The 20,271-nt window shown below is 40.0% G+C and overlaps 1 protein-coding gene across 2 annotated transcripts in view; it reads left to right on the plus strand.

Moving 5' to 3' along the window:
- LOC109723198 (putative SOS response-associated peptidase YoqW) overlaps positions 1 to 20,271 on the plus strand; it is a 56,251-nt gene that overhangs the window by 8,675 nt on the left and 27,305 nt on the right. The window lies entirely within an intron of this gene.

Raw genomic sequence — 20,271 nt, forward strand, 5'->3', positions numbered from 1 at the left:
ATTAATAATTATAAATAATAAATTAATTAAATAATAATAAATTATAAATAATTATAAATAATAATTTATAAATAATTATAAATAATAAATTATAAATAATTATAAATTATAAATTAATTAATAAAAAATTAATTAGATAAATAAATTATAAAAAAATATTAATAATTATAAATTATAAATTAACTATTAATTAATTAATTAATAATTAATAATAAATAATTATGAATAATAAATTATTAATTAATAATAAATTAATCAATTAATTATAAAATAAATAATAAATTATAAATAATTATAAATTATAAATTATTAATTAATAATGAATTATTAATAATAAATTATAAATAATAAATTATTAATAATTATAAATTATAAATTAATTAATTAATTAATAATAAAATTATTAATTAATGAATTATTAATAATTATAAATAATATATTATTCATAATTATAAATCACAAATCAATTAATTAATATTAAATTAATTAATTAAATAATTACTAATAATTATAAATAATAAAAAAATAAATAACTTAATTAATTATAATTAATTGATAGTAAATTAAATAATTAATTAATAATAAATAAATTAATTAAGAATAAATTAATGATAAATTAATTATTTATATATTAATAAATTAATTAATAATTTATTAATTATAAATTAATTATTTTATTATTTAAGCAATAAATAATGATTTAAATATATTAATTAAATTAATTAATTATTTAATACCATAATTAAAATTATTTTTAGACTTTAATTAACTTTGTTCTCACCTGGAACAAGCTTGTTCCAGGAAAAAGGTGGAACAGCAGTCTTAGCCTTATACCGGCTTATTCCAGAAACCTAAGAACTACTGTTCTCGGGTACCAAATGCACCGTTTGGGAACAAAGGGGGGAACAAGGGCTTATTCCCTTCCTTGTTCCTGAACCAAACGCTACCTAAAACAAAACCTAAAAATCCAAACTCACCTCGTCTTTTCTAGCAAAGCAAACGTGGAGGATAGGAGTTTTTTCTCCGTTATAGTGCTTCCTTTTGAAACTCTTCACCTTTTCCAAGCTCTTGAGAAGATGGATCCAGCATCCAAGCTCCAAGCTCCAACAATGGTGGAATGGCCGCTATTTTCTTCTAAAGAGAGAAAAGGAAAAGAGAGAGGGAGATAGTGGAAAAGGGGCTGCAGTGTTAGGGTTAACACTGAAACCTTATTTATGGGGGGTGCTACAATAACAACTGAACCTCCAAATAATCCTTATTTGCTACCGACCAACCACAATCTGCATGTAGGTTTCGGGCGCCTGCCCGGACTTTCGAGCACCTGAAAGCATCGTAGCTATAGTGCCTTTTACATAACTGCGCCTCGAAAGAGATTTTGAGCACCTGCCCAGTTTGCCTGGTGCACAATTCGGGTGCCTGCAGGAGATTTCAAGCATCCGAATGTTTATTCCGTCGTCCAAGGGGTGCTCTCGGGTGAGCGTCCGAATGGTGTATCAGGCGCGGAGCGCCTACAAAAGACTGTTCGAAATGTGTTCAGGGCACCTGCAAGGGATTACGGGCATCTAAATTCCTTGTGCCGTGCGATCCAACTCTCTGGTGATCTAGAAGCTTTCCAGCGCCCTCAAGTGGGGTCCAAAAACATTCTGATGCCCACAAGGACAATCTGGGCACTGGAAAGTAGGCTTCCAGTAACTTCTATTCTCTAGATGAGCATCCAAAGGAATCAGGGCGCTGCAATGGACCATTCGAAATTTGTTTCGGGGCCCCAATATTCCTTTTTTGGGTGTCCGAAATGGTCTGAAGCTCAGTTTTCTAAGTTTCGAAACTCTATTTCGGTCCGAATCGCTTTCAATTTGATCCAAACTTGGCCTAAACCTCTTTAAAATCATTTTAATCATGTCCAGCATGACTTAATCGGCACTTTGTCAATTTAGCCAAAGTCCGGCATATTACATTATCTTTGCTGATGAGATCCAAATGTCGGAATCCAAGTCCAAAGAAAATATGACCCAGATAAATGAACTGGATGTAATTAAAGCCAATTATATTTTGGATTAAACACAAGAAACATCCTCAAGCTTCTTTCTATGTGAATTAAACACATGGAACGTCCTCAGCCCGGTTATGTTCTTTAATCGGATGCAAATTAAACCCATATCTTTTACTCTTTCTTTCTTTCAATTTTTTTCCTTCCTTTCTCTCATAATTCTTTCTCTAGTTTCTTCTTTCAATTCCTTCTAGGGCGTGAATAGACCCGCCACGTGTACAAAGGATTTACCGTCCACACCGGCAGAGTCTCTCTTGTACATTTACAGCGTCGGGATACAAGGCAATTAATGCAGCAAATAAATCTCGTTTTATTTTCGAATGCAAGTTTCTTTTATTTTGTAGGTTCGTGTTTGATTCGGACTTAAATTATTTAGTTTTAGTTGATTTGGCTAACCCAAACCCTTTTCTCCAATAAACAAAGAAACAATCCCAAAAAGACGTTTGGAATTCCCCCAAAAAGACCTTTGAAATTTTTAAAATTGCTTCGTTTTCTATGCATGACTCTTGAGTGACCGTGTTGTGTTGAAAACGAAAAGATAATAATTTATTGTTGGAGGGCTCTCAACACTATAAATACATGATTCTTGAAGCCTTAAGAGATAAATTTGGATGAATAGAAAATTCTACTCTCACTCTTTATCCTTGGTGTTCTACTTTAAGGTGAGATCATCGACGCTTCTTCCTTGCGCCGAGATCGTCTTCTTCCTCGACTTGATCGTTGTCGCTTCTTCCTCGTGACAAGATCGGCTTCTATTTCTACCCCTCCTCTTCTTCCGAGTCACTACCTTATCTTCTTCTTCCCCGTTGCCGAAGTTCTACCCGTGGTGTACCGCCCTCCTCGTCGATTGTGGATCCCCCGCAATCGTGTGAATGATGCACTTTTTGTATCTCTCATCTCCTGATATCCTATTATCCCCTTTTAATCTAGCCTTCCACCATTCCCAACCATATTTGCCAAACAACCAAACCTAAAGCTTTAAGTCCGATAAAGCCGAATTTACTTTTTGAAACTATTATATGTATTTTCAGTTGGTTGTTATTATCTCATATATTGAAGGTTTATCATCATCTTAGTATTATTTCAATTCGATTTTAATTTTTGTGTTGCTGAAATTTTTGCTTCCTTGCTTAAAGTTCATCGGAATTGATAAATTGAACCTAGTTTTACCTTTAAACAAAAGCAAACTTGAAAATTCAATTTTGGCAACCTCTCGGTTTGCATCAACAATCAAACCATACAGGGTCTATCGGCCAACCAAATAAACATTCACAACAAGATGAACAGAATGAAGTTTCACTTTATTCCCCACAAACATACATAAATCAAAACCACCATTTTTAACACTCCTTATTCCCCCACAAGAAAATGTTTAAAACCTCCAATTTTTGCGTAAAACATTTGCTTTTAAAGTTTACTTTTAAGTAACTGCTCCATTATTCACAATTCGATATAAAAACTAGATATCTCAGAACTTAAGGAGAAATGTAACCATAAGATATCTACTCAACACAGTCCGGGCCGACTCTAAGAAGTAGAGCATGAAGAATAGAAGGCCAAACTAGGCTGCAGGCTGCTCTAGCTACGCATCCTAACTCAATGTTTCGAGCCACACCCCCAACATCACCTGTAAACATACTGCGGTGAGAAACACATAAAATCGTTTTCCAGTAGGTCCAACGCATCGGCCGACAGCAAGCCACACCTACTGGTCAACGAGAAAAGGGTATCTATAAAACTAGAAGATAACAGGAGAAAGGCGAGCAGCATGAAAAGCATTATAAACATGATGGCAAGTAGTAAGGCATCACAAACAGTCATGGTGAATAGTAAGGTAAGAGCTATCAAATCAAGAACGAGTAATATATGGTATACATAATAATAACTACACCGTGGTACTAAGGTATAGCAAAAACTCTATGATCATATGGCTGTGGTCTGCAAGTTATAGACGTAATCATATAACTGAGAAGTAAGAGCAATTATAGTCAATCTAAATAACAGAAAAGTGGGATTACAAGGCTTCTGTAATTAGCTGTAAATCATGTAACTCGAATGAGTAATATGCATCAAGTGACTACAAAACAATAAATACCCAATCTAAGCTATGACTGGTCCTGCAAATCTTAGGCATATCGTCCCTATTGGGCCCGCAAACCTACTGCTGGTTCTGCAGACTTCAGGCATCTCGTCCTTATTGGTCCCGTAGACCTCCTGCTGGTCATGTAGACCTCAGGCATCTCTTCCTTATTGGTTACGAGGCTCATGGTTAGTTTGTGACAACTTTTTCGAAAAAAAACACCCTTTACAATGGAGCAGACCGCTGGTGTACGTGAACATGTAGCGAGCTCTGGCGATCATAATGCAAAATGCTCAAGGCATCTGTCTCAATATCAAGTCAAGCAATGGCACATAGCGAGAAATCACACATTGAGTAGCAATATAGCCGGAAAGGCTTGACGCTCACAAACAAATACAATAACTAGAAAATGAGCTACCCTGCTCTACAAGTCAGATGGCAATAATGTACAGAGATATGTAACAGGATATGATATCATCCAAGGTAATAAGCAGTAGGGTTCTACTGAGCTTAATGGGTATAATGTCCAATTGGTCCAAACCAATTATAAATCGTGGCAAAAGCCGGGACAATTCTCGTGGAGGAGTACAAAGACCCAATCATAAAGTCGCAGCAGGAGCCGCAAGGTCTCGCATAGAGTAATCCGGACTCAATGGTCAAAAACTCGTACAAATCATGAAGCTGAAAATGTGACTAAGTTCTCTCTACATGTCATATGTCGATAACTCATTGTTTACTCTACAGGTCATATGTTATAGATATCATGTATGGTCTGTATATCAACTGTCATGGTAACAAAGGCAATGACAACATATATGACAGCTAAAAAGTAGAGCATCAGGTAAATATAGTATGGAAGAAGATATTGTACAATAAGCATGTTAGTTTAGAAGAAGATATAGTACAATAAGGCTATGTTTGGTTGGGGGATAAAGGTGGAATAAAGGATTTATTCCACCTTTATCCAACAAACACAAACAAAAAATGGTGGGAACGCTAATTCCCTCCTTAACGGGCTATTCTAGAATAGCCCGTTAAGAGGTGGGAACTAGTGTTCCCACCCCAAGGTGGAACAAGCTGGGATAACCCAGCTTGTTCCACCCGTGAAGAGCGAGAGAGAGAGAGAGAGAGAGTGAGTGAGAGAATTTTTAATTTATTATAAAATTTAAATTTCGTAAGTTTAAAAATTAAAATTTATAATTTTTAAAATTACAAAATTTAAAATTTAAAATTTAAAATGTTTAATTTTAAATTTTAAAATTTGATATTTTAATTTTTTTATTTAGAACTTGATATTTTGTATTTTTAAATTAAAATTTCATCTTAAATTTAAAGTTTAAAATTTAAAATTTTAATTTTTTAAAATTATAAATTTGAGATTTTAAAATTTTAAAATTTAATTTTGATTTTTAAAATTTAAAAGTTTATATTTTAAATTTTAAAATATAAATATAAAATATAAAAATTCAAACTCTAATATAAAGAAAAGAATAATACTATTATTTTTTATTTATAACTACCCACTTTAATTCTTATTCTATCTTACCTAACCAAACGCTATTTTTCTTATTTCTAGGAATAACCCAATTTTCATCCAAACGCAAAATTGATCTAATTCTCGCTTATACCTCAAATTATACCTATCCCCGGAATACCTATTTTTGGCTTATCCTCGAACCAAACGATACCTAAGTATATAAGTATAGAACATAGGGAAATAAGAAAGAAATAACCAAGAAAGATTTAACTATACCGACATCCGGATCGAAGCACCTACCTATAGTTTGAAAGCGTGTCCACGACCACTACGAGTCACTTGGACCTAACCAACAATAGGTGCAATCCAAATCAGTCCCAAAAGTGTCAATGATCGATCACGGCGTTAACGAAGCATTGCTAAAGTAGCATGATCCCCGAAACTATCCCTGAGCGCCATTACCACTATCCGGACGACTGACTAAGTTTCCACTATCCAAACAACCCCTACGCTGTCCCAAATGTACCCATTTGGTTGTTGGGACCGCTGCACGTGTGCAACCATAAGGCCTTTGGGCATCAAACTACGTCGAAATGGGTTCCGTTTTCAGCCATTTTCAGTGTGGAACCAGCAGCACCATACAAATCATCCCTCTGCTGGTTGTGACTAGTGAGGGCCCTCTGGAGGACCTCAAATGAGTTCCAAAATTTGAGAGCACTAATAGTACCTCGCGGAAGCGCAATTTCTCCCAAAAAGCTCCGAAACTACTATTTAGAGTTTCTAGACAGCAATTCACTCATATTGAGCCCCAAGGAACTCAATTTTTATGTGGCGTGATACTATCAACACCTCGGCCACTAATAAAAATTGACGGGGGCCCTACGCCAATCGCTTCGGCCATAACAGCCCAAAATCGATATTTCGGCACCACTTTTGTGTCGGAATGCATATGAAACCCACAATTAGCCCGATGACGCTCCCAACACACCCTCTAATTGTCACGGGGCAGCAAGTCATTATCTTGTACAATTGCAATCAGTGGTATACCCAAAGCAGTCATGAATTTCTCGAAATCTCACCGTTTTCAGCATTGGAAAAGCGGTAACCTTCCAATCAACCCTTGCAGTCCCTTGCCCACCATTTTGGTGAGTCAGGACAATGAGATAATTTTCCTACTTGCAGTGTTTTAAATAGCGGCCGCTATGCCCGCCATAGCGGCCGCTATAGCGGATTTTGTGCTATCGCTACGCTATCAAGGTTTAAAGTGCCGTGGCACAGGGGCGTGCCGCTGTCTGCCTAGAACGGTACGACACCGGTGTGCCGACACATGGTATGCTTGTGTGCCGATGGATACATGTGACCAAGGATTAAAGTTTTGCCCATTGGCATGGGCCATATCTATCGTGCCGTATCGTGCCAGCAAGATATCGGCACTATTCAGCCCACGTGCCACTGGCACAACGCAAAACCCTCTATTTTTAAAATTAGTAAGTAATTTTCTCAATAAAGTTCAAAAGATTTGATAAAAATACATAATTAATAATTGGCATGTTTTGTTGCTAAAGAAAATAACTATTTCATACCATTACGTGTCGGCACACATATATTTTTTGTGACCGGCACTCATCGGCACAGCTCGACACACACTGTGTTGTTCCATGTCGGCAAGTTTACGGCACGACCCCGTATCACGACACTTAAATCCTTGCGTATGACCTTCTATTGGCACGTTTTGGTATGGATTTATTTTAGTTTTTTAGGTTCTAATAAGCTCTTATAATGTTATTTTGAAAAATTTAATCAAATAATTATGAATATTTGCTATGTATAACTTACTATACTCATCAATTAACATATTTATAAGTTTTTTTGTATGTAAAGTACAACTACATCTGATGCAGAATAAAAATTTTTATAGGTTATAATTTTAAAAATGCAAAGATATCTTTCTTTTGACCATATTATAGTTTTTTTTATATACAAAAAATAATTTTTAAAATTATTTGAAAAAAATATTTTAAAAAGCATATGAAAAAAATATTTTTTAATTAATTTTTTCAAAAAATTATTAGATCTATCAAAAAAAATTAAGCAATAAATTATATGACAAATAAATTAAATAAATTTAAGTATCAACTGATTTAATTTAACTTTTAATTTTATAAGTATTTTTAATCTTCTAACGCAAAAATAAATTTTTATATTTGATGTGCCTCAAAATTTGTTTATTGAGTTCGATTTTGTTCCCTTAATTCGCCAAAAATTTCGCAGCGCGACAAAATTTGATAAAATAATTTATGAAAAAAAATAGATGTCTGTGGAAGCGGAGGGCTTGGGCCGATAAGAGGGGTGCCGGGGGCTTTGCCCCCTGCTGTATGGATCGGATATGTAAATTTAAAATTTGCCCGTATATTGATAAACAAAATTAAATTATAATTTTTTGACTTACCTAATAAGTAGATCTTCAATTTGCAATATCCTTGGGAGGTGTGGGATGCTTTGTGATATCCCAAAGAACAAAACAAAAAGAAAAAAAAAACAAAAAGCAAAAAAAGAGCAAAAATAAAAAAAATTGTATGCCGGCACGACACAGTGCCATGGCACGGACCTGCGTATAGCTTTGTCTCGCACGATATGCAGGTCTGTGCCGTGGCACCAAGAAGGTGGCACGATACATGCCGCCCCGTGCGGTACGGCACGGGGCGGCACTTTAAACCTTGTACGCTATAATCGTTAAATCGGTTTTAATGGATCGAGTTCATAGCGGCCGCTTTAGCGGCATAGGGCCTACTAAAGCGGCCGTTACAAAAGCGGTCGGAAGGTGGGCGCTATGAGCCCAAAACTTAAAAAGGTGCAAACGAGTTGAAATATCTAATCGAGTCGGGTTCTTAAGTGAATGACCAGAAAACCTCTAGTGAAGGAAAAGAAGAATTTCTTTCTGATGAGTAAGATTTTAATCATTTACCTAAGATTATCCTTTTTGACATCCATTTACAAATTGTTTAGATTGTTTATGTATTAAGATTTCAAGTTTTATGGTTTTTTGGTTTGCTAAATCGTAATATTTTAAAGTTAATCTTAATGGATAATCACATTAAATATTTATAGGCTTGTAATACTAAAAAAAGGAATGATTAGTTTTCTTTTCTTCAAAATTATATGTACTTTCTATAAGGGATACAAACATATTAAGTTTGTTTTTATGAAACCCGCTATGGGTTCATAGCGCGTGCTATCCGGTTTCCACTATGAGAACTTGCAAACACTATGTACCCGCTATTTACAACCTTGCCTACTCGCACATGGAGCGTCGCTGGATGGCTGTTACGAAAGAAAACCGCCGAAGTCCCGAAATTCACCGATTTTGGCTTATGGGATAGCACAGGCGCACTTCAACCCCTTTGGGCTTAATCGATGCTAGGCTTGCACTTATGGGTTGCTATGGGACAGCAAGAATGCTTCCCCAAGCTGCCACAAGCAGTGGCTCACCCGAATCAGCCCCGAAGTCTTGAAAACTGTTGTTTTGCACCGAACTTTGGTACCAGGTAGCAGCAGTCCAAAACCGATTTTCGGAGCTACTGGAAGCCTATCCGAGCGTGCTTACAGACCCCCTGTGTGCACAAGAACACCCCTCGGTACACACGAGTCTATAATCATAACATCCGCCAAGAATATATATACATTCTAAACATGGTGATTAGAGCATGTAAACATGAGCCAGGCTAGTTTAAACATAAATCACACAGCTAAATCAAACATAAATCACACAACTAAATCATATACAAGGAATCCAAAACCTCCACATGCAATATAATCAACTACATATCTCATGGGTACAAAAGCTCCAAAATACATATAATATTAACATACCATAGCCCATCAAAAGTACATTTTAAATATACCTCAAGGTGACTATCTACATAGGTACATATACACCACTCACATAAAACACACCCCAAAATGAAAGGTACATCATGTCCGCCTATATAAACTTGGTCAGGATTACTCTAGCTAGACGCGACGCCCTTGCCGCGATCCTGGGCCTCTCTTGTTGTGAAAGGCTCTGAAAGCAAAAATAATCAATTAATGGGAGTGAAAACTATAAAATATAGTTCCCAGTGGTACTGCTGTCGAGAGGGGTGTACTACACTTGGTTAACTGAGACATAGGTAATATTAACTGTCGTAATGTAAAGAGCAAGAATGACATAGCTGAAATGAAAAGTAGATCTACTACTATCATGCCTCCAAATACTGAAGTATTATCATGTATGTCCAACTACTACATATGCATCAACTATAAAGTGATGTTCAATTGTTAAGTTTATCAACTTTACCCAATTCCTTAAAGACTTGCATAATTGTAGTGATGCAGAATTTCTGAAAAAAGATCAGGAATTAAATACAATTGAGACAAATCCTAAGTTTAGAAACTTATTTAACGCAATATGATGTTAGCACAATACGAGTTATATTCGATACTCAACGAAATAAATAATTTCAGTATGACCCTAAAGAGGGTGGCAATGCAAGGCGGGGACTTGAAAGTAACTAAGGATTTGAGATGTTCGAATTAAACCTGTTTGGCAGAAGGTATTATTAACCACAAGCACACAAGGGATCCGTGGGATGCTCGATTCACTGTTAGGTCCATGGCCTATCCCCCCTATCCCTTGGTTGCAACCTGCTAGGTAAAGCAAACAAGAGAAAGGGGAAGAGTCAAACTGATTAGAGAGGACAATGGAGGAAACGTAAAAGAATTAAAAGAAAATAGAAGTAGATCTAGGTTTGGCAGTCAAAGTAGTCGAAGGCGAGTTCTTGACGACGAATCGATCTTGGAAGGCTTGGGCGCAGCAATCGGTGCAATTGAAGAAGGCGACGATGGTCGCAGCATTCGGCAATTGCATAAGTAGTAGGAGGCAAAGAAAGTGCAGGCGGAGTCGGCACTGCTTGTAGCAAGCAACGGCAGCGGCAATGATGATGGTAGTAGGGAAAAGGACTTCGAATCAAGAGAAAATCGCAAAAAAAAGATAAAAGGACTTGCTCCCTACGGACTCACTCTGGTCGACGCATGAATGCGAAGGAAAAATAGAGAACATATCTCATTGGCTAAATAATAATATTCTTCATTATTTTTTATCGTCCCATGCATAGAGTATTTAAAGAGCTTTCCTAACTGGGATAAGCTCAAAATAGAAAATCCCAACAAATAAAATCTCTACCTACCAAATAAACAACTTTCCTCAAGGCTCAAACTAAATAAGTTCAAATAACAGGAAAGTAAACAAATAAAATCCCTACCTAAACAACTTTCCTAGCAAACTAGAAAAGTTCAAATAATAGGAAAGTAAGGCTCCGTTTGGTTCGGGTATAAGTAAAACTATTTATTCCAGGGATAGGTGTAAATTTCGGTACAAGCAAGAACTAGAGTAATTTTTTGTTTGGTTTATAATTTAGGAATAGGTAGGAATAAAGAAAAAAGTGTTTGGATGATTAAAGAGAATAAGAGTAATAATGAGTAGTTATATTTTTAAAATACCAAAAATACCCCTCATCCCAATCTCTATTTTCAAAATATACCATTCATCCCTACATACAAAATAAAAAAAGAAAAAAATTTTAAAAAAACTTCATTCTATTCCTCTGCTCTCTCCCTCCTCTCCTCTCCTCTCCTTACAACTTCTCCTTCGCCTCCGCCGTGGCCCACGGCGGGGGCGCCGCGCGTAGCTCCGCTGCAAAGATCCCCGTACGACGCGAGAAGATCTCGGCCGCTCGTCCGCCGTGCGAAGATCCTTGTGCTCGTGCGAAGATCCCATGGAGCTCGGCCGCTCGTCGCGAGAAGATCTCTCTCTCTCTCTCTCTCCCCTCCTCCCTTTTTCTCAAGGGCAGGGTTGGAACAAGCTCTGGCTGTTCCAGAGCTTGTTCCAACCCTGGGTGGGAACTGTTGTTCCCACACGTCAGCGGGTTATCCTAGGGATAACCTGTTAGCGGGTTAGCGGTCTGAATAAAATTTTCTATCAAAACCCGCTAACGTGTGGGAACAACAGTTCCCACCTTACCCATTTTGTGTTTGGGTACAAAATGGGGTATAAGGCTTTTATACCCTATCTTGTACCCAATCCAAACAGGGTGTAAGTGTCCCTAGATGCTTTAAGAAATTCATAGGTTCGATTCAATTTGGACCCATCTTGGGTCGATCAAGCCATATGCTACAATTGCAGTTGCGACGTCGACGACGTTGGTACACCCAGAAAAGCCCGGTCCTCATCACGTACTCCCTGTCTACGCCGTGTCTTATGGTCCCGTGGTGGCACCCTCCATGACGCCCCAATCGACGCACAAACAAGCAAGGCAAGCATGGTGTTGTAATGGCTATATCACCAGAGGACTGTGCTTGTAGGGTACGACCCTACCAAGTAATGTGCTACATAATGATCCGGGACGATCAAACATTCCGGATAAGTTTCAACCATTGCAAATAAGGCGGAGGCTGTTCCAACTACTTCGGTTAGGATAGGGATCGAGGTGGTTTCAGAAGATTAAACTAGTCAACCAAATTGGATAAAAATAGAGCTAATTTGGATAAGGATAAAGATGTTATTTTGTTCTTATCTTCTTGTAAGCCTGAATATTATAAATAGGGGCCCTACTGGCTTTTGTAAAGTCACTCTAGTTTATAGAGAATTAATATACAAACTCTTCTATATAAAAAATGTTGTGTTCTTTTCCTTTTCTTTTTAATCTGGTTTTAGATATCCATTGGGGAGGCGCTGTGACATTGCTTCATTCTCCGACGGATCAAGTGGTATTAGAGCATCTGACCCCGGTGCATGGTGCGAACCAGAAGCGTCTACAAAGCTACCAGCGAATAACTCTCCGTCCTTGACATCTTTTGCAATCCATCGATGAGGAAAACGAAGAGGGCACTTACCATGTCTGCAGACGAGCAGATAGTGACACCATTCGACCTTGCCGCCAAGGTCGCCGCGCTATCTAATGACATGAAGACCGTCTTAGATTGGATCAAGGCCCAATTTGCAGCACCGATAAGATTGGATCAAGGCCCAATTTGCAGTACCATTGGCAATGCCGGTGGAGAAGAGCGGTTGGCTCTCAGGAACTCCTCCAAAGGCAAGTGTGATGCCGATGAAGGGCGCTGCTGAGGATACCTCGGGTGTGCGAGACGACGACGACTCCGATGATGACGGAAGTATAGCTCCACCGCTTACAGAAGGGAGGTCGCAACCGTTTAAGGTTGAGGCCAAGATCGAGATCCCCAACTACGACGGTATTATTGATGCTGAAAAGCTGGACGCCTGGCTTGACCAACTGGAGACATACTTCGACCTCTACAATTATAGCAATGCAGAAAAGGTAATTTTCGCAAAACTAAAACTTGTAGGTCATGCATTGACTTGGTAGAAGGCCACTCTCCCAACTTCCGCCAACGAGGATTTCATCTGGAGTCAGTTTAAACTACTGATCCGCCAGGAGTTCTACCCTATGGGATATGAAGAAGAACGATGGAAGCGCTGGCATGTCCTGCGCCAAAGTGCGACCAGACAGTGCACGACTACACCACCGACTTCCGATGCCAAGCCTTGGCGCTTGGCATCTCCCTTAATGATCCACAGGTCTTTCGTAAATACACCACGAGCCTACAGTAGCGCATCAATGATGAGCTTCGCCTCTCGGCGAGCTAGACAGTCAAGGCGATTGAGCGGAAGAACAAACTGTCTTGCGGGGAGAAGCCATCTAGCGAGTCTGTTGAGGCTTCAAAAAAGTCCAAAAAGGACTCTAAAAAGAAGGGGTCCTCCAATCCTGATTTGTATTGTGATCATTGTAAAGTCACAGGACATGTTAAGAATCGATGCTGGAAGCTCCATCTAGAGTTGAGACCGAAGAAGAAGGACGACCGTGGTAAATGCAGAACGACAACGGTAGGATCGACAAGTGATGCTCCTACCTTAATCGGACACTAGCTTGTCTTTGATGGCTATGCCGAAGGAGACAAGCCTGTGCCTGTCAAATCCAACTGATAAGAGAGAGTTGTTCACTTTCCGAGTTCAAATAAAAAATAAGATGATCGATACTAGCATTGATCCCAGCAGTCAAAAGAACTTGATCTCGGAGAACCTAGTTCAAAGGCTCGGTTTGTCGACTACACCACACCCATACCCATATCCATTGGGGTAGATTAACAGCAACATCGAGATAATGATCGTTTGCCAGTGTAAGGTGAAGTTTGCAATGACCGGCGTTTATATCAACGAAATGCTGTGCGAGATTGTGCCGCTGAACATTTGCAACCTCATCTTCGGCAGTCCCTACCTATGGGACAGCGATGCTACTTTCTTTTGTCGTCCTCAGTAATACCAATTAATTAATGATAGATAAAAATTTTTGTTCACAACAGAGCCGTTGTCAACAACTGTCGACCTGATAACCGCTTGCCAGGCTAAGAGGATGATCAATGCCTGTTAAAAGTTTGCCTTACTGGTCATTCGGCCAGTTATATTTGAGGAGACAAACAGCAAGGTATTGAGCCTAGCATGTAAGGAAAAAAACTGACGATGTAGCCAAACTGATTGGCGAGCGTAAGGATCTGTTTCAAGAAGTCCAGGGATTGCCACCAAAGTGAGTCGTGGAATATGAGATCCAATTGTTCAGCGACGCTCCGTTACCGAATCTTGGAATGTACCGAAACTCGGTAGTGGAGAATGAGGAGATAAAGCGACATGTGATCGAGTTACACGAGAGTTGTGCTATCAAACCGAGTAGCTCTCCTTGTGGCTCCCCGATCGTGTTGGTGCCAAAGAAAGACGGCGGATGGCGAATGTGTATCGACTACCGCGCCCTCAACAAATCACCATCAAGAACCGGTACCCCTTACCGCGGATCGATGATCTTTTGGACCAACTAAATCATGCTCGCTACTTCACCAAACTGGACCTGAAGTCCGGCTATTATCGGGTCTGGATTCGAGAGGATGACACTTGGAAGACCGCGCTCAAAACTCGACAAGGTTTGTTTGAATGGCTTGTCATGCCATTCGGCCTCTGTAATGCACCAGTCACTTTTATGCGTCTGATGAACGACATTCTACACCCCTTCCTTGATGACTTCGTGATTGTCTACCTCGACGACATCCTCATTTACAGTTGATCGTCGGAGGAGCATATGGTGCATGTCAAGAAGTTTTTTATGCTGCTCGAGGAACACTAACTCCGCTTAAACCCTAAAAAGAGTGAGTTTGACAAGCAAAGACTGGTGTATCTCGGGTTCATGGTGGGCGGCGGTGAGCTTCAAATCGACCCCAACAGGGTCAGGGCCATCAATGAGTGGCCTAGGCCTAAAAATATGACGGAGGTGCGGAGCTTCATGGGCGCTTGCCAATATGTTCGAAAGTTTATCCGACACTTTTCTGTCCTTACTGCCCCTCCACATGCATTAACGAAGACCAACCAAAAGTTTGAATAGAGTTCGAAACACGAGGACATGTTCTGATTTCTGCAATGAAAGATATGCGAGACGCTTGTCCTTGTGCTACCAAATCTGCAACGACCTTTTGAGTTGGAGGCAGACACGTCGGGATGCGCCATGTGGGCTGTTTTGATGCAAGACGGTCGACCTATTGCGTATTACTCCGAGATATTCTAGGGAGCTCAAAAAGGACTATCCGACCTATGACAAGGAACTCTTGGTACTACACTAGACGGTGAAGCATTGGCGGGTCTACCTCCTAGGAAAGGAGACAGTGGTGCATACCGACCACCGCCCACCGCCCACTTCAGTACCTCCAAACACAATCAAAATTGCAACAGGCGCGTCACATAAAATGGATGACGTATTTGCAGCAGTTCAATCTGGTAATCAAGTACAGAAAGGCGCTCACAACAAACTGGCAGATATGCTATGACGACCACCAGTGGCAACAGTTTGCTTGTCGATATTTATGCAAGTTCAACCAAAATTTCATGAGTATGCAAGCTTATATGCAGAAGACTCAGATTTTCAAGAGGCGCTGGCTGACATCAAAGCAAGACGACCTACTAAGTTTGTCTTGCAAGGCGGTCTACTGTACAAAGGTGCATTGCTATGTGTACCTAAAGATGCCAATCGAGTACAATGGATCCGAGAAGCTCATACCTCGAAGGTGGCAAGTCACTTCGGGGTGAACAAAACCTTGCAAAATCTCCAGCGCTGTCTATTGGCCTCACATGCAAAACAATGTGGCACGATTTGTGAAGGGATGTGTCATATGCTGTACATCCAAGCCGCTAATCGAAAGGTGGGTCTCTATCCTCCTTTTCTAGTGCCAACCCGTCCTTGGAAAAGTATCTCCGTGGACTTCTTAGGAAGCCTCCCGAGGACCCAACGGGGACATGACTACCTTTACGTAGTGGTTGATCGATTCTCCAAGATGATAGTACTGGTGCCGTGCAAAAAGACAATCACCGGTGAGGAAGCAGCGCGGTTGTTCTTCCAACACAATTGGACACATTTTGGGCAACCAACCTCGATTGTGTCTGACTGTGACAACTGTTTTCTAAACAACTTTTGGCGGTCTTTGTGGTCCATGATAGATACAAAGCTACAACGGAGCACAGCTTTCCATCCTCAAATCGATAGTCAAACAGAAGTGGTCAACCGGATAGTTGTACATCTGCTGCGAGGATATAACGCTCGACATCCCAAGACTTGGGACGAGAGCCTTCCATACTTGCAGTTCGTGTTCAATCAAGCTATATACAGTTCCACTGGCAAGACTCCCTTTGAGGTGTGCTTGGGTTACTTGCCAACAAGCCTATTCGACTTGGCATTCACGGTCGAGCAATTGCAAACCACCAAGGAGGAACATGAAATGGCAAAGGCACAACGCTTTTTAGAGAGCATTTATAAAGTTGATAGTGAGGTGGAGCGACAACTACAAAAATCTCAGCAGAAGTATAAAGAACGATATGATCGACATCGAGTGAAAGGCGACTTCCGAGAGGGTGATCTCGTCTGGCTCCATCTCAACAAAGAGCGCTTGAAAGGTGATGGTAGGAAACTTAAACCCATTCACTATGGACCTTTCAAGATCCTATGCAGGTGAGAATGCTTATCAATTGGAGTTGCATGCATACATGAAGATGTATTCGGTCGTCAACGTCGAAAACCTAAAGTCTTTTGAGCCATCAATGCTGGACGATGGGTCCGGAGAAATACTGCCAACAGTGGAAGAACTTGTGGTAGAACGCGAAGAGCCGCTAGCTGAGGATACTATTCTGGAACATAAAATCACAACGACGCGCAAAGGTGAACATGAATCCTTTCGTGTCGGACGAAAAGGTCAAAAGCCAAGTGCCGCTTCACGAGGGAAATTGGGAAACTTAGTTCCCTCACTTGCAGTTCTAGATCCAGCAGGTGCCGGTTCCTCTCAAAATTGAGGAGTCATGATTCGGGACGATCAAACATTCCGGATAAGTTTCAACCGTTACAGATAAGGCGGGGACCATCCAACTACTTCGGTTAGGATAAGGATTGAGGTGGTTTCAGTGGACATAAGGCGGAGGCCGTTCCAACTACTTCGGTTAGGATAAGAATCGAGGTGGTGTCAGAAGATTAAAACTAGTCAACCAAATTGGATAAGAATAGAGCCAATTTGGCTAAAGATAAAGATGTTATTTTGTTCGTCTTCTTGTAAGCATGAAGACTATAAATAGGGGTCCTACTGACTCTTGTAAAGTTAGTACAGTTTAGAGAGAATTAATATACAAACTATTCCATGTAAAAAAGATTTTGTTTTTTTCCTTTTCTCTTTAATCTGGTTTCAAATATCTATCGGGGAGGTGCTATGACATTGCTTCCTCCTCCGATGGATCACATAAACATAATCGGCTTTTGCAAGTTTTGGTCTTATGTATCATGTCTAAAGAGATAGAATCTCCATATTTGATCCTTTGGTCTATACATTGTCCAATTTACCATTTCCATTGTCTCAACTTGTTTCCAAGGAGAATAATACTAAGTAGATGGCTCTACTTATCGATGATACTCATGCACAAAAGAGTGCATGCATCATGTATCTCTTTGACCTCTACTATAGAGTAATTATACCACATGCATAGAGTGAAATTTTCTCATGCTATCTCAACCATAAATATTGTAACATGCATGCTAGAACACATAATGAACTCAACAAGAGAATTAAAGACATAGGGAGTTCACCAATTTCGGTTAGGTCGAATCCACTGGATAGTTGCCAAAACTAGTTTGTTCCTCAAATTAAAGTTGTTCCCTTTTTTTCTGAAGCCCTATGAAATATTTTCAAGGGGCCACAACCTTCTAAAACCTTACCATAAAATTCACCAAAAATCTCATAGAGAATGGGTGAAAAATACCCCAAAGCAAGAAATCCTTGCAAATCCTCCAAACCAAGTCAACGAGGCTTCAATTCCAATCTACATGAGTGTTCTAAACTCAAATTTCATCCCAAAACCTTTACTTGAAAGTCTCCAAAAAGATTCTAGTTTTATCAAAACTAGAAATAGCTACCAAATCCTCTCAATTTGTACAAATTAGAGGTGCTAAGAAGCTTACTAACCTTGAATCAAGTCGAACCCCAAGCTCAAGTGTTGAGGTTGAAGATTGGAAGCTCCACCAACTCCCTTTCCAAACCTCTAGCTCCATACTTAGCTTACCAAGTTCCTAGTTCCATAGAGAAGGAAGGAGGAGAAGAAGTGATCTGTTGGAGGGGGAAGGAATGTCGCAGCGCCTCCCCGATGGATATTTGAAACTAGATTAAAGAGAAAAAAAGAAAAGAACACAATATTTTTATGTGGAAGAGTCTGTATATTAATTCTCTCTAAACTGGAGTGAGTTTATATGAGCCAGTGGGGCCCCTATTTATAGCCTTCAGGCTTACAAGAAGATAAGAATAAAATATTTTGAAAATAACAACTTTATCCTTATCCTAACCAAAGTAGTTGGAACCGTCTCGATCCTTAATCGAAATAGTTTGGAACCACCTCGATCCTTATGCTAACCGAGTTAGTTGGAACCACCTCAATCCTTATCCTAACCGAAGTAGTTGGAATGGCCTCTGTCTTATCTGTAACGGTCGAAACTTATCCGAAATGTTTGATCGTCCCGAATCATGACTCCTCAATTTTGAGAGGAACCGGCACCTGCTGAATCTAGAACTGCAAGTGAGGGAACTAAGTTTCCCCAGTTTCCCTCGTGAACCACTTAGCGGCACTTGGCTTTTGACCTTTTCGTCCGACACGGAAGGATTCACGTTCATCTTTGCGTGTCGTTGTGATTTTATGTTCCAGAATAGTATTCTCAGCTAGTGGCTTTTTGCGTTCTACCACAAGTTCTTCCACTGTTGGCAGTATTTCTCCGGGCCCATCGTCCAGCATTGATGGCTCGAAGGACTTTAGGTTTTCGACATTGACGACCTAATACATCTTCATGTATGTAGGCAACTCCAATTGATAAGCATTCTCACCAATTCTGCATAGGATCTTGAAAGGTCCATAGCGAATGGGTTTAAGTTTCCTACCATCGCCTTTCAAGCGCTTTTTGTTGAGATGGAGCTAGACGAGATCACCCTCTCGAAAGTCGCCTTACACTCGATGTCGATCATATCGTTCTTTATACTTTTGCTGAGATTTTTGTAGTTGTCGTTCCACCTCACTATGCACTTTCTAAATGCTCTCTAAGAAGCGTTGTGCCTTTGCCATTTCGTGTTCCTCCTTGGTGGTTTGCAATTGCTCGACCGTGAATGCCAAGTCGAATGGGCCTGTTGGTAAGTAACCCAAGTACACCTCAAAGGGAGTCTTGCCAGTGGAACTGTGTATAGCTTGATTGAACGCGAACTGCAAGTATGGAAGGCTCTCGTCCCAAGTCTTGGGATGCCTAGCGTTATATCCTCGCAGCAGATGTACAACTATTCGGTTGACCACTTCTGTTTGACTATCGATTTGAGGATGGAAAGCCGTCCTCCGTTGTAGCTTTGTATCCATCATGGACCACAAAGACCACCAAAAGTTGTTTAGAAAACAGCTGTCACGGTCAGACACAATTGAGTTTGGTAGTTCAAAATATGTCCAAACGTGTTGGAAGAATAGCCGCGCTGCTTCCTCACCGGTGATTGCCTTCTTGCACGGCACAAGTACTGTCATCTTGGCGAATCGATCGGCGACCACATAATGGTAGTCATGTCTCCGTCGGGTCCTCGGAAGGCCCCCTAAGAAGTCCATAGAGATACTTTCCCAAGGACCAGTCTTGAACGCGGTCTTCCAGGTGTCATCCTCTCGGATCCGGACCTGATGATAGTTGGACTTCAGGTCAAGTTTGGTGAAGTAGCGAGCATGCTTCAGTTGGTCCAAGAGATTATCGATCCGCGGTAAGGAGTACCAGTTCTTGATGGTGATTTGTTGAGGGCGCGGTAGTCGATACACATTCGCCATCTGCCGTCTTTCTTTGGCACCAACACGATCGGGGAGCCACAGGGGGAAAGAGAAAATAGGAAGATAGAGTAAGAGATATGGAAAGAACAAGAAAGAGAAAGTAAAAGAGAAGGAAGAGTAAAATAGAAGAGAAGAAAAAGGAATAAGACAATATGTGGGGAGAGAAATAATAAAAAAGAGAAGAAATTTGTGGCCCCGCAAAAAAAAAC

This window comes from Ananas comosus, linkage group 17, assembly GCF_001540865.1.
Source record: "Ananas comosus cultivar F153 linkage group 17, ASM154086v1, whole genome shotgun sequence".
In the NCBI taxonomy this organism is placed as follows: Eukaryota; Viridiplantae; Streptophyta; class Magnoliopsida; order Poales; family Bromeliaceae; genus Ananas; species Ananas comosus.